Genomic DNA, 12,104 nt, shown 5'->3' with positions numbered 1-12,104 from the left:
CTTTGTTTTCAGTGGTCCCCCACATTATACTTTTTCCTTTCAGCCTTTAGATGCAGGCAAAACAGAAACCAGACTCTTGGGTAATCCCTCCAAAAAGTCAGACTGTTGGATGTATGATTGTATTTCTCTTTTTTTTCTTGAAAGAGAAGCCAGGAGCTAGGAGTTTCCTTTCAATTGTATTGTGCTATGTTCTGGGGAAGGACTATGGATAATGGGTGTGATCATTTTTTCCTACCAGCTTTGATGCACCTAGTTTAGAACTTGCATGGTTTGCTGGTGCATCTTAATTGATTTCTGTATTTTTAAAAAATTATTATGTTCAGTTAGCCAACATATAGAACATCATTAGTTTTTGATATAGTGTTCAACAGTTCATTAGTTGTGTATAGCACCCAATGTGCACACGTGCCTTCCTTAATACCCGTCACTCAGTTAGCCCATCCTCCCACCCCCTCCCTTCTGTAACCCTCAGTTTGTTTCCCGAAGTCCAGAGTCTCTCATGGTTTATCTCCCTCTCTGATTTCTTCCCATTCAGTTTTCTTTCCCGTCCCCCATGGTCCTCTGCACTATTCCTAATATTCCACATATGAGTGAAACCATATGATAATTGTCTTTTTCTGCTTGAGTTAATTAGCATAATCCTATCCCAGTTCCATCCATGTCTATGCAGATGGTACACATTCATTGTTTCTGATGGCTGAGTCATAATCCATCATCTGTTTATAAGAACATCTTCTTTATTCATTCATCTGTTGAAGGACATCTCAGCTCCTTCCACGATTTGTCTATTTCTGGATTTTTCATAAAGGAAATTGGTTTGTGTTGCTGTTGAGTCAGTGTTTCTGTGGGGGAAAAGGTGTGGGTTCTTTTGTTCCTCCATCTTGCTGATATCTGGATAGGAATTTTTAACCTGGCCCTTCTCTACTCATGGTTGGAGAATAGACTATAGTAGATAGAAACACCCATGAAATAGTTGTTGGGGAATTATTATTTGTCATTGAATTCCAAACATTAAAAATAATCATTATGGGAAATAATTTTTTGATCACTAGTGAAAGTTGTTGAAGTACCATTTAATTACTTTGAAAAGGGAGGCAATCAAGCATTTACCTTGATTTTTCTGTTCAAGCTGTACAGATAACCAATAAATATGGGATAGCCAATAAATATCAGGGAGAAAAATTTTTAAGGGGATAACCAATAAATATCAGGGAGAAAATTTTTTAAGAATGTTACCAGCTAATAAATGAAGGCTATATGAGACAATTTACCACCTTTATGTAATATTTAGTAAAATAATTGTTTAAGCCAGGTTTCACAATGAAAGCTAAAACCATTAGGTCAAAATTTGATGGAGAACTTTATTGTGGTGAAATTTAGCTGAATGTTTCTTTTTTTTTTTTTTTAAAGATTTTATTTATTTATTTGACAGAGAGAGATTACAAGCAGGCAGAGAGAGAGGAGGAAGCAGGCTCCCCGCTGAGCAGAGAGCCCGATGCGGGACTCAATCCCAGGACCCTGAGATCACGACCTGAGCTGAAGGCAGCAGCTTAACCCACTGAGCCACCCGGGTGCCCTAGCTGAATGTTTCTTAACTGAAATAGACCTTTGAAACTTTAGGACCCCTTTGAATTTAAAAGGGATTTTAGTCTAATTTTTTGAGTCTATTTCTGTTCTCTTTTACTTTCTTATAAATAAAGATATGTGTAAGATCAACTATTAACTAACAGGTTTTATGTCATTTTGGTGAGAGATGTATATTTTGTATATTTTGCTAAAATATAAAACACATTTCAGTATATTTTGCCTTTTGTATGAAGATCTTTCCTACACTTTCAGAAGAAATCTTATTTCAGATAATCTCTAGGTCCAACCTTCAATTTTCACTTTGAACAACCTTCTTTGCCATTTGTTTTAACAGTGTTTGGTTTATTTTTAACTTAAAATAGATTGAAATTTAACAGTTAACTCAGGAAGTGTGTTTATCCAGAAATAAAAAAAATGTCTTGGATGAATATAAGTTGCACTTTGTTTTAGAACGCTTATTATAAATTCTAAAATAAAGTTTGGGCAATTTTCTTGATTCCTGAATAATTTTACCAAAATAAGCAAACATTTTTAGCAAACATGAATAACTGGAGAAAGCTTTTAAAAAATGTTAGCAATTCTATTTAAATAAAGAGAATCTGCCAAAATTACTACATTCTTTATATGACAACATTTTACAGTAAAGTTACTTAGTGCTTTTCATTTGCAGCATTTAAAAATATCTATATTGGTTAATTATCTTATGTGCCAACAGAATGGGTAAGGCAATGCAGTATCAAGTAAACATGATAATTCAATATTTATTTTCATATTTTATAGCAATAAGCTTTTAAAAGTCCTTTTAACTTTTATCAGACTACTCATTAGAACAGTTAAAATATCTCTATTTACATTTCCATGATCATAAATCTTTTTATGATGGTCAGATGGGCAAAAATCTCTTTCTCATATGTTGTGATTTTAATAGCTTAAGGTTCTCTGCCTCTATTCTGTGGTGAATTTTCATTCTTCTTTTGAGCCTCATCCTGGTGACTGTTGAACATTCAGTTTCCATCTACCTTTGTGTAATGCAGGGTCCATATTAACCTTCCTGCCATAATAGTTTCTACCTTCTTCAGGAGTCTAGAGCTCTTATAAGAACAAAACAGTCATATGTTTTTTAAATTAATGAAGAATTTTCAGCCCATTCCTGGTGTAGAGACTAAAAATGTAGGTTATGTGTAAGGTAAAGATTTCAGTTAGAGGACAGACATTTGAACATGAATGTTCCAGGATACAACTGCTGTGTTGAAGTTGAATCTGGTTATGGGCCACATTAATTATAGCTATTTGTTGCGAAGAGACAGAGTGATAGGTCATAGCTTCCTGAAAGGAAATCAGACCTAAAACATGGTGTGATGAAGTGTAAGGACTAAGCAAGAGATTTTTTGGAAGACATAGACTTATCTGTAACAAGAATCACTTAAAGTAGTAAAATCACATATTTTACTTATTTAGAAAACATTCAAGGAAGAAGTTTCCTAAATTTATATGTATATACTTTTTGTGTAAATCATATACAATTTTCTGATTAATATAGATTTATACATTCTTTAAGTTCTAAAATGGAATTACATTCGCTTAAGAGAGAAGCTTCTTGTTAGTTTCTCTGACCTGTATGCCTTTCAATCCATCATTGATTCTGGACAGAAGAACTTTGAGATTGTTCCCAGAGGAGAGAGAAGTGCTTTCAGATGAGAAGCCAAAACAAAGATAGTATAAGAATTGTTTAAAAAAACATACTACATGTCCACATTCCTGAAATTTACCTTGTCAATATTGTCATAACAAATAATCTGGAATAGTTTGTCAGGCAGATTCGATTGCAGTAAAATATATAATAAACAAGTGTAACTAAAAAAATTTTACTTTAATCATTGCATGTTTTTTCAGAAATCAACAATTCTCAATTTTCTCCTCTTTATGTTTAAATTCATCTTCGTTGCTTTGATCTTTTCTCTAGTCCCTGGTTCAATAGCGCTTACCTGGATTTTTTTGGTTGTTGTTTAAGTTTCCAACTTTGCTCTCAAGCATGCTGATGGGTATTTTTCCCTGTCTTTCCCATGTATTCTCTTTATGTCAAACCCCATGACTTCTCTCTTGTGTTCAGTAAAGATGCAGAGTATAAAATTAATATACAGAAATATGTTGTTTCTATACACAAATAAGCAAAAAGAGAAATTAAGAATCCTATTTACAATTGTATCAAAAAGAATAAAATACCTAGAAATAAATTTAACCAAGGAGGTGAAAGATCTGTGTTCTGTAACTATAAGACACTGATGAAAGTACTTGAAGATGAAGCAAACAAATGGCAGGATGTACCATGTTCATGAATTAGAATAGTTAATATTATTAAAATGTCCATACTATCCAAAGCAATCTACAGAGTCAGTGCCTTCATTCTCAGAATACCAATAGCATTTTTCACAGGAGAAGAAAAAATAATCCTAGACTCAAGACCTTACAACAGACCCTGAATGGCCAAAGCAATCTTGAAAAAGAACAAAGCTGGAGGTATTATACTCACAGATTTCAAACTGAACTATAAAGTTATAGTAATCAAATCAGTGTGGTAGTAGCACAAATACAGACATATAGGTCCATGGAACAGAACAGAGAGCCCAGAATTAACTTCACAGATCTATGGTCAATCTATGACAAAGGAACAAGATATACAAAGGAGAAAAAGACTCATTTATTGAAGTATCTTCAGTAAATGGTGTTGGGAAAATTGCACAGCTACATGCAAAATAATGGAACTGGACTGCTTTTTACACCCTACACAAAAATAAACTCAAAGTGGGTTAAAGACCTAAAAGACCTGAAATCACAAAACTGAAAGAAAAAGTAGGCAACGAGTGCTTAGATATGGGTCTTAGTAATAATTTTTTTTAATTTGTTCTCTTAGGAAAGAGTAGCAAAACCAAAAGTGAACAATTGAGACTACTTTAAAAAACTTTTGCACAGTGAAGAAAACCATCAACAAAATGAGAATGACACCTACTGAATGGGAGAAGGCATTTGCAAGTGATATTTACATTAATATGAAAATTACTTAAAGAATTCATAGAACTGAACTCCAGAAAACAAAATTTTGAGTAAAAAATGGCCAGAGGGGCACCCGGGTGGCTCAATGGGTTAAGCCTCTGCCTTTGGCTCAAGTCATGACCTTAGGATCCTGGGATTGAACCACGGATGGGGCTCTCTGGTCAGCAGGGGTCCTGCTTCCCACACCACACCCTCCAGCCCCCGCCTACCTCTCTGCCTACTTGTGATCCCTGTCAAATAAATAAATAAAATCTTAAGAAAAAAAGGCCAGAGAACCTGAATGGACATTTTTTAAAAGAAGGCATATAGATGGCCAATAGACACATGAAAAAATGCTCAACATCACTAACCGTTAGAGAAATGAATATGAAAAGCACAATGCATATCACTTCAAATCTGTCAGAATGGCTAGTATCAAAAAGAGAAGAAATAGCATGTTGGTGAGGATGTGGAAAAATGGGAAACCTCATGCACGGTTGGGAATAAAATTGGTAAATCCACTATTGAAAATAGCAGGGAGGTTCCTCAAAGTTAAAAATAGAAGTACCATATAATTCAGTAGTTGTACTTTTTTCTGGACATTTACCTGAAGTAATGAGTATACTAAAATGAGAAATACCTGCAATTTTATGTTTATTATGGCATTAATTGCAATAGCCATTAATGAAGAATCAATATAAGTATCCATCAGTGGATGAATGGATAAAGATGACATTACACACATACACACAGAGGAATATTATTCAGCTTAAAAGAATGAAATCTTCCAATTTTCAACAACATTGGTTGGACCTACAGGGTATTATGCTAAGTGGAATAAGTCAGAAACAAAACAAATGAACAGAATAAAACAAACAAACAGAATTTTAAGTCCAGAGAGCAAACTGGTGGTTGTTGATGAGCAGATGGTGTGGGGGGATATGGGCAAGATTGGTGAAGGATATTAAGAGTTTTGAACTTTATAAAGTAAATAATTCATGCAGATATAAAATACAGCATAGGGAATATAGATCATAATATTATAATAACTTTGTATGGTGACAGATGGTAACTACACTTATGGTGAGCATTTTATAATGTATATAATTATTGAATCAGTGTATTATACACTGAAACTAATATAATATATGTGAACTATATTTCAATTGAAATAAAAGATAACACACACAATAAGAAAAAAAAGACAAAATGAATTAACAAAAATTTAATAGAATTATCAATAATAAAAATTTTATTGCAAAATATATAACTTACCAGTTGATTTTGAAGATAAAGTCAACTGCATTTCCTGGAAAAGTGAGTAAAAATAAGATACTTTTAAATTGGGAAAGAAGAGTTTAGTGAAACAATGTATCAGTCCAGTGGGGCTAGCAGCTAAAATAAAGAGTGAAAAAAATCTATAATAAATGGCAGAACAATATAGTGGAGTGTGATATACATGAATAATTTTTAAAAAGGGGTGAGAATTAAAGTTCATGAGTTTTCAAATTGAATATATTCACCAGAGTTCAACCTAGTAGATGAAAATAGACCTATGCCAACACCAAGAAAAATAATGAAGAAAACCACACATTGATATTAAAAAAAAAAAAATTCTAGCTTTCTAAGAGGCAAAACACAAATAGATCATTAGAAGATGAAAAATGTAAATCTTATAAATTGTAAGAAAATTATTTCTAGTGTAGCTATATGGTTATAATTGATTGAAAAATCATATAGGAGAAAAATAAAAAGCTTTTTAGCATGTAAGGTTTTAAAATGATACTTTCAATGCAGAGTATCTCAGAAAGTTACTGAAGGGGGCACCTGGGTGGCTCAGTCATTGGGTGTCTGCCTTGGGCCCAGGTCATGATCCCAGGGTCTTGGGATTGAACCTCTCATCAGACTCCCTGCTCAGTAGGGAGTCCACTCCTCCCTCTCTTGCTCCCCCTCCTGTGTTCCCTCTCTTGCTGTGTCTTTCTCTGTCCAAAAAAAAAAAAAAATTTAATGAAGAGTGTTCCACTAAAGTAGATAGTAAATGAAGAAAGAGAAGGGCATAAGGCATAGGAATCTGTATGTATATAAGGAAGAGAACGTGTGTAAATGCTGATTGATCACTATAAATCAAAACTGAAGAAAAATTATTCAAAATTAAACTGATAAAATACCTAATGCTTCTGAGTGTATTGATATATTCATTAGACAATTAGAGTTTGGAGCTAATTTTTTGAAATACATCTATATATACATATATACATATATACACATATATTTGTCAGTGTGTATACCTATATAAGTATATATTTATTTATTTTCCCCTCTCACCTGTTTAGCTTAATTGCTTTCCATTACTCTGTCTCCCAGATTGCTGATCCATTCTTCTGCTTCCTTTAGTCCACTATTCATTCCCTCTCATGCATTTTTTTATTTCATTTATTGACTTCTACAACTGATAGGTTCTTCTTTTTTTTTTTTTTTCCCTGTCTATTAAGAGTCATACTGAAATCTTCCACTTTCTTTGTCAAGTTCTCTGAGTATCTTTATGACCACTATTTTATAAATTGTCTATCTGGCATATTACTTATATCTGTTTTGCTTAGGTCTCTTGCTATAATTTTGTCCTGTTCTTTCCTTTGGTACACATTCCTCTGTCACCTCAGTTTGTCTTACTCTTTGAGTCTGTTGTAATGTTAGGAAATTCAGTTCTTTAAAGTAGTAGCCTTATGAAGAGGAAGTACTATAGTGCCCTGCAGTGCAGTGCCTCCTGTTCATCAGAACCTGGTGCTTCAGGGGGTCTCTCATACGTGTTGTGTGCGCCTGCTTTTATGGCTGAGCTGCTTTTGCCTTCTGTCTAGTCACCTGCAATGGCTCTTTGCCTGGTTTGGGTAATGTTTGGTCCCTGTGTTCCTAGTGAGCCAATCTGGGGCTGCCTTGGGCTTGAGCTGAGTCAGGCTTAGCATTTGGCAGAGATATAGTCCCACCAAACTGTAGAGTACTTTTCCTGTGTTGTCCCTGAGAATCTTTTATTGTTGAGTGAGCCTATCAGACCAGGTTTCTGTTGTCTGCCTACTGATGGGGCTGCAGTTCTAATTGTTGTGTATGGTTTTCTTCCTGTGGGAGGAGTCACTTTGGAGTGAAGCTGGTCCCTCTCAGGGCTCTTTGTTGTTTACTGCCAGGCATGTGGCACCATTTTGGGTGGGCTCTGGCCAAGAGGTAATGTCTCTAAAATACAGATATTATAGTTTTGATTTATATCATCCCTGTACTTAAAAAAAAAAAAGTTTCTCAAGGTTAAAAAGAAAGGAAAAAAAAGAAAAAAAAAAGAAAGAATGTCATGAAAATAATTGTGCTCTCTTAAGTAAGTGGGGTTATCAGTCTGAGTGAATTATAGCTATTTTTTCAGGTTTTATATTTGACATATATTTTGGTTTGAAGAGGAGATCTACAATTGCAGGTATTCAGGCTGATTTTCTTTTTATTATTATGATATACAAGTTGGCACTTTTATAGAGTTATGCTAATAATTAGAAACTCCCAGTCCATGAACTCTAAGAGAGATAGGTGTACAGTTCATATTCACTGGATTCACCTTACTTACACCTTATATATATTCAGCCTGATTTTTTGATATCTTATCTCCCTGTCCAGATTGTTAGGCACTAAATTGGATTAAAAATCTATTTATTACATGATTTTTGTCAAAGTCCTTTTTCTATTCTTTTAAAGGTTTTTTTTTTTTAAAGATTTTATTTATTTATTTGAGAGAGAGTATGAGAGGGGAAAAGGTCAGGGGGAAAAGCAGACTCCCCATGGAACTGGGACCCTGATGCGGGACTCAATCCCGGGACTCCAGGATCAGGACCCGAGCCAAAGGCAGTTGCTTAACCAACTGAGCCACCCAGGCACCCGGTCATTTTTATATTTTTACTATTTGGTATAGTCATAGCTTTTCTAAATATTTAAATGATATAAAAATGGATTCTTTATCTCATACTTAATATCCAGCTCAGTGGTCACTTTCCAAGACCAGAATAATGATATAGCTAGACAGACTTAACTGTTAGTCAAGGAAAGAGTTACTTCCACAGATTACTTAGGTCCTGAGAAAGTAATCAGGAAAAATAAATTTATGTTGCTTGTTGACTCTGCCTATCCATTTTACCATTTTAACAAATAGCCCAGGTGAAAATGCACCCTGTTCAAAGGTAATAATCAAAAAAATAATACCATTGTGCCTATACAAAATTACTTCATCCAAATTAAATAGACAAAAGTAACAGGGAAAATATGACATTAAAAACAAGAATGTATACCACATGAATTACTATCAAGTCACAGGGTTAATGAAAATTTAAAGTACATTATCTCTTAAAATCAAAACAAGCAAGAAACTTCCCAAATAGGATGCCTTTGACATAAATGTTCAAAAATGAAATAGTAGGACTTAAATATGAAAAGTAAGCTTATGGAGAAAGAGAATAAATATCTTTAATTTCAGAAATATAGTAGGGATACAAAAATGGAGAATAGACATTTTCAAAATTTACTTAAGGAAGTGAAATAGAAACAAAAAAGTGAAGCAAAACAAGATGGAAATGAATAGAGATAACAACTGTAGAACAGTATTTATAGTTATTTCGAGACAGACAAACTGTCCCAGCATATGTTGTTGTATACATTTTATATAGTTCTATCAATTTTTCATGGCTGATTGGTAATAGTTATTTCATTGTGTCTTTAAGTGTGGGTCTCAAAATTCATACCCTTTACTTCTTATATCTTTGTCAAATCTGTTACATATTTTTCTCCTCCACCTCCTCCCCCACCCCTCCCCCACCCCTCCCCCTTTTTCTCCATGAATTATGCAGTCAATGAAAAAATGTAAAATATTAACAACCTGAAAGGAATGATAAGAACATTTTTTAAAATCTGAAGCAGGAATTCCTAATTTGAGAATAAAAGGTAACAAACCCAAATTGGTTCTTTGGATAAAATAAAAACAATTTACAACAGTAAAATATTTCACTAGAGTTTCAATCTAAATAAATGAGAAATCATATTATCATGGAAGGGGAATGGAAATATAATCACAGATATTGAACAAATTAAATAATTACACATGACCACTTTCTTAACTTTTGCAAATACAGGTGACCTTTGAATGACATGGGTTTGAATAACAAAGGCCCATATATTTGTGGATTTTTTTCAATAAATACAATGCAGTGGTTAATGTATTTTCTCTTATTTTCTTAATAACATTTTATTTTGCCTAGCTTCCTTTATCTTAAGACAATGGAATATAATACATCTACAAAGTACATGTTAGTTGATTCTTTTTGTTATTGGTCAGACTTCCAGTCACCTGTAGGCAATTATTAGTTCAGTTTTTGGGTAAGTGAAAGTTATACACATATTTTCTACTGTGTGAGGGGGTTGGTGCCCCCTAACCCCATGTTGTTTAAGGGTCAGCTGTATATTCAAAGCCATGGATGATACGATTTTTTTCTTGGAAAACATAAATGACCAGCATTTCCAAAGGGTTAAAAAAATTATCTCATTAACACAGAAAAAAGATGTGAGAGATATAAAAGTATGTATATTCTTCTCTCAACAAATGGACAAATTAAAAAGCCAAACAAAGCAGCACACATGGATAGTTTTAGGTAGAAATATAATAAGACATGAAAATACTGATAACTCAATGATATTTCAAGTTTTCCACTTCCAGTCCCAGCTATAACAAATTTGATCAAGCCACTCCACCTGGCAAGAACAATTATGAAATTTGGATAAAATTAATTAAAAAATAAGTAGCTGTTAAAGGGTATCAGATACCAGTTGAAGTATCCAGAACTGAATGTCTAAGCTCATAGAGATGAGAGAAACACATTGATATGATTCCAGCATTCTTCACCCCTTTTCATTTGATATATTTGCTGAGCAGATAGCTAGAAAGAAAGTGGCTCAGTGGGTGTAAAAATCTCATAGATCTACATAAACAAAAATTATATTCTTGACTACCGAAGTGACCAGGATGTAAGGGGCCAGTAGAAGGGAAATTGCTGACATTCTATATGGCTTCTCCCTTTGAAACTTTTTCTGATTCTCCAGTTGCAGAGGGTAAGAGACTGAGAAACAATAACATAGCACTTAATCGACTTTTTAAAAAAATGCTAAGCAAAAGGATAGGCAAACTTTGGAGTTCACAGGCCACCAAGGAAGAGGGCCTGGGTGATGTCCCAAGCATATTAAGATCATACTTCATTATCAAATGGAAGTCATCAGTAAGTGAGAATGGGTGACTATTCGGAAATACTTTACCGTAATGACCATATTAATAAGTCACCGGAAGGGGCACCTGGGTGGCTCAATGGGTTAAGCCTCTGCCTTTGGCTAAGGTCATCGTCTCAGGGTCCTGGGATGGAACCCTGCATCGGGCTCTCTGCTTGGCGGGGAGCCTGCTTCCCTCTCTCTCTCTGCCTGCCTCTCTGCCTACTTGTGATCTCTGTCTGTCAAATAAATAAATAAATAAATAAATAAGAGAAAGTCACAGGAAAACCAACACTGGTCATTTGCAGAAAGTTCAATGCTTATAACAAATTAAATGATCTTAGCAGAATGGTGACAAATAATAAATAGATAATAAAATAGAAAATAAAAATAATAAAAGAAATACTTTCATTCAAAGTCAGAACCATGTTTATTTTTTTAAGATTTTTTATTTATTTGAGACAGAGAGCATGCACGCATACACATGCACACATATACGTGAGCACATGATTGAGGGCGGGCAGAGAGAGAGGGAGAAGCAGACTTCCCAGTGAGCAGGGAGCCCAAGGGGTGCTCAGTCCCAGGACTGGGATCAAAATCTGAGCCAAAGGCAGATGCTTAACCAACTGAGTCACTCAGGCATCTCCAGAACCATGCTTAAATAGAAGAATTTCATTAAATTCAGAAAAAAATAAATTAAGATTATTAATTCTAAACATATTATTTTTTGTACATTGTATTATTGCATATTATTTAGCACAATAATATGCAAAAGGAAGATGTAAGAATAGGCAGTTTGGAAAGTAGCAAGATTTATATTATTTGTAAGTATTTTAAATTTATTATAAAATTTATGGGAATCAACTCAGAAATTCATAGTAAGTTAATTTAGAAATGTAACTGGTGATAAAATAAATATGTGAACATCAATAGTTTCCCTGTTCTAGTAACAATAACTAGAAAAAACTTTAATGATAAGCATAAGAAATGAAAAGTATGTATAAGAAGAAATCCTTATGATGGGCAAAAATGGCACTTGAACAAGTGAAAAGTATACTTCTTTTTAGAGAAGAGTCAATAATAAAAATTTTTAAAAAGTCTCCCTAAATTCATCAGAAAACTTAATCCTAATACATATACTCCAAGGCTTCCTTTTAGAACTAAGGCAGCCTTTTTGTAAAGCATGTATGGAAAAAAAAAAAAAAAAAAAAAAG

This window comes from Mustela putorius, unplaced genomic scaffold (assembly GCF_011764305.1).
Source record: "Mustela putorius furo isolate JIRA1106 unplaced genomic scaffold, ASM1176430v1.1 tig00003898_pilon_pilon_pilon, whole genome shotgun sequence".
NCBI lineage: Eukaryota > Metazoa > Chordata > Mammalia > Carnivora > Mustelidae > Mustela > Mustela putorius.
Note: the sequence above shows the minus strand (reverse complement) of the source record.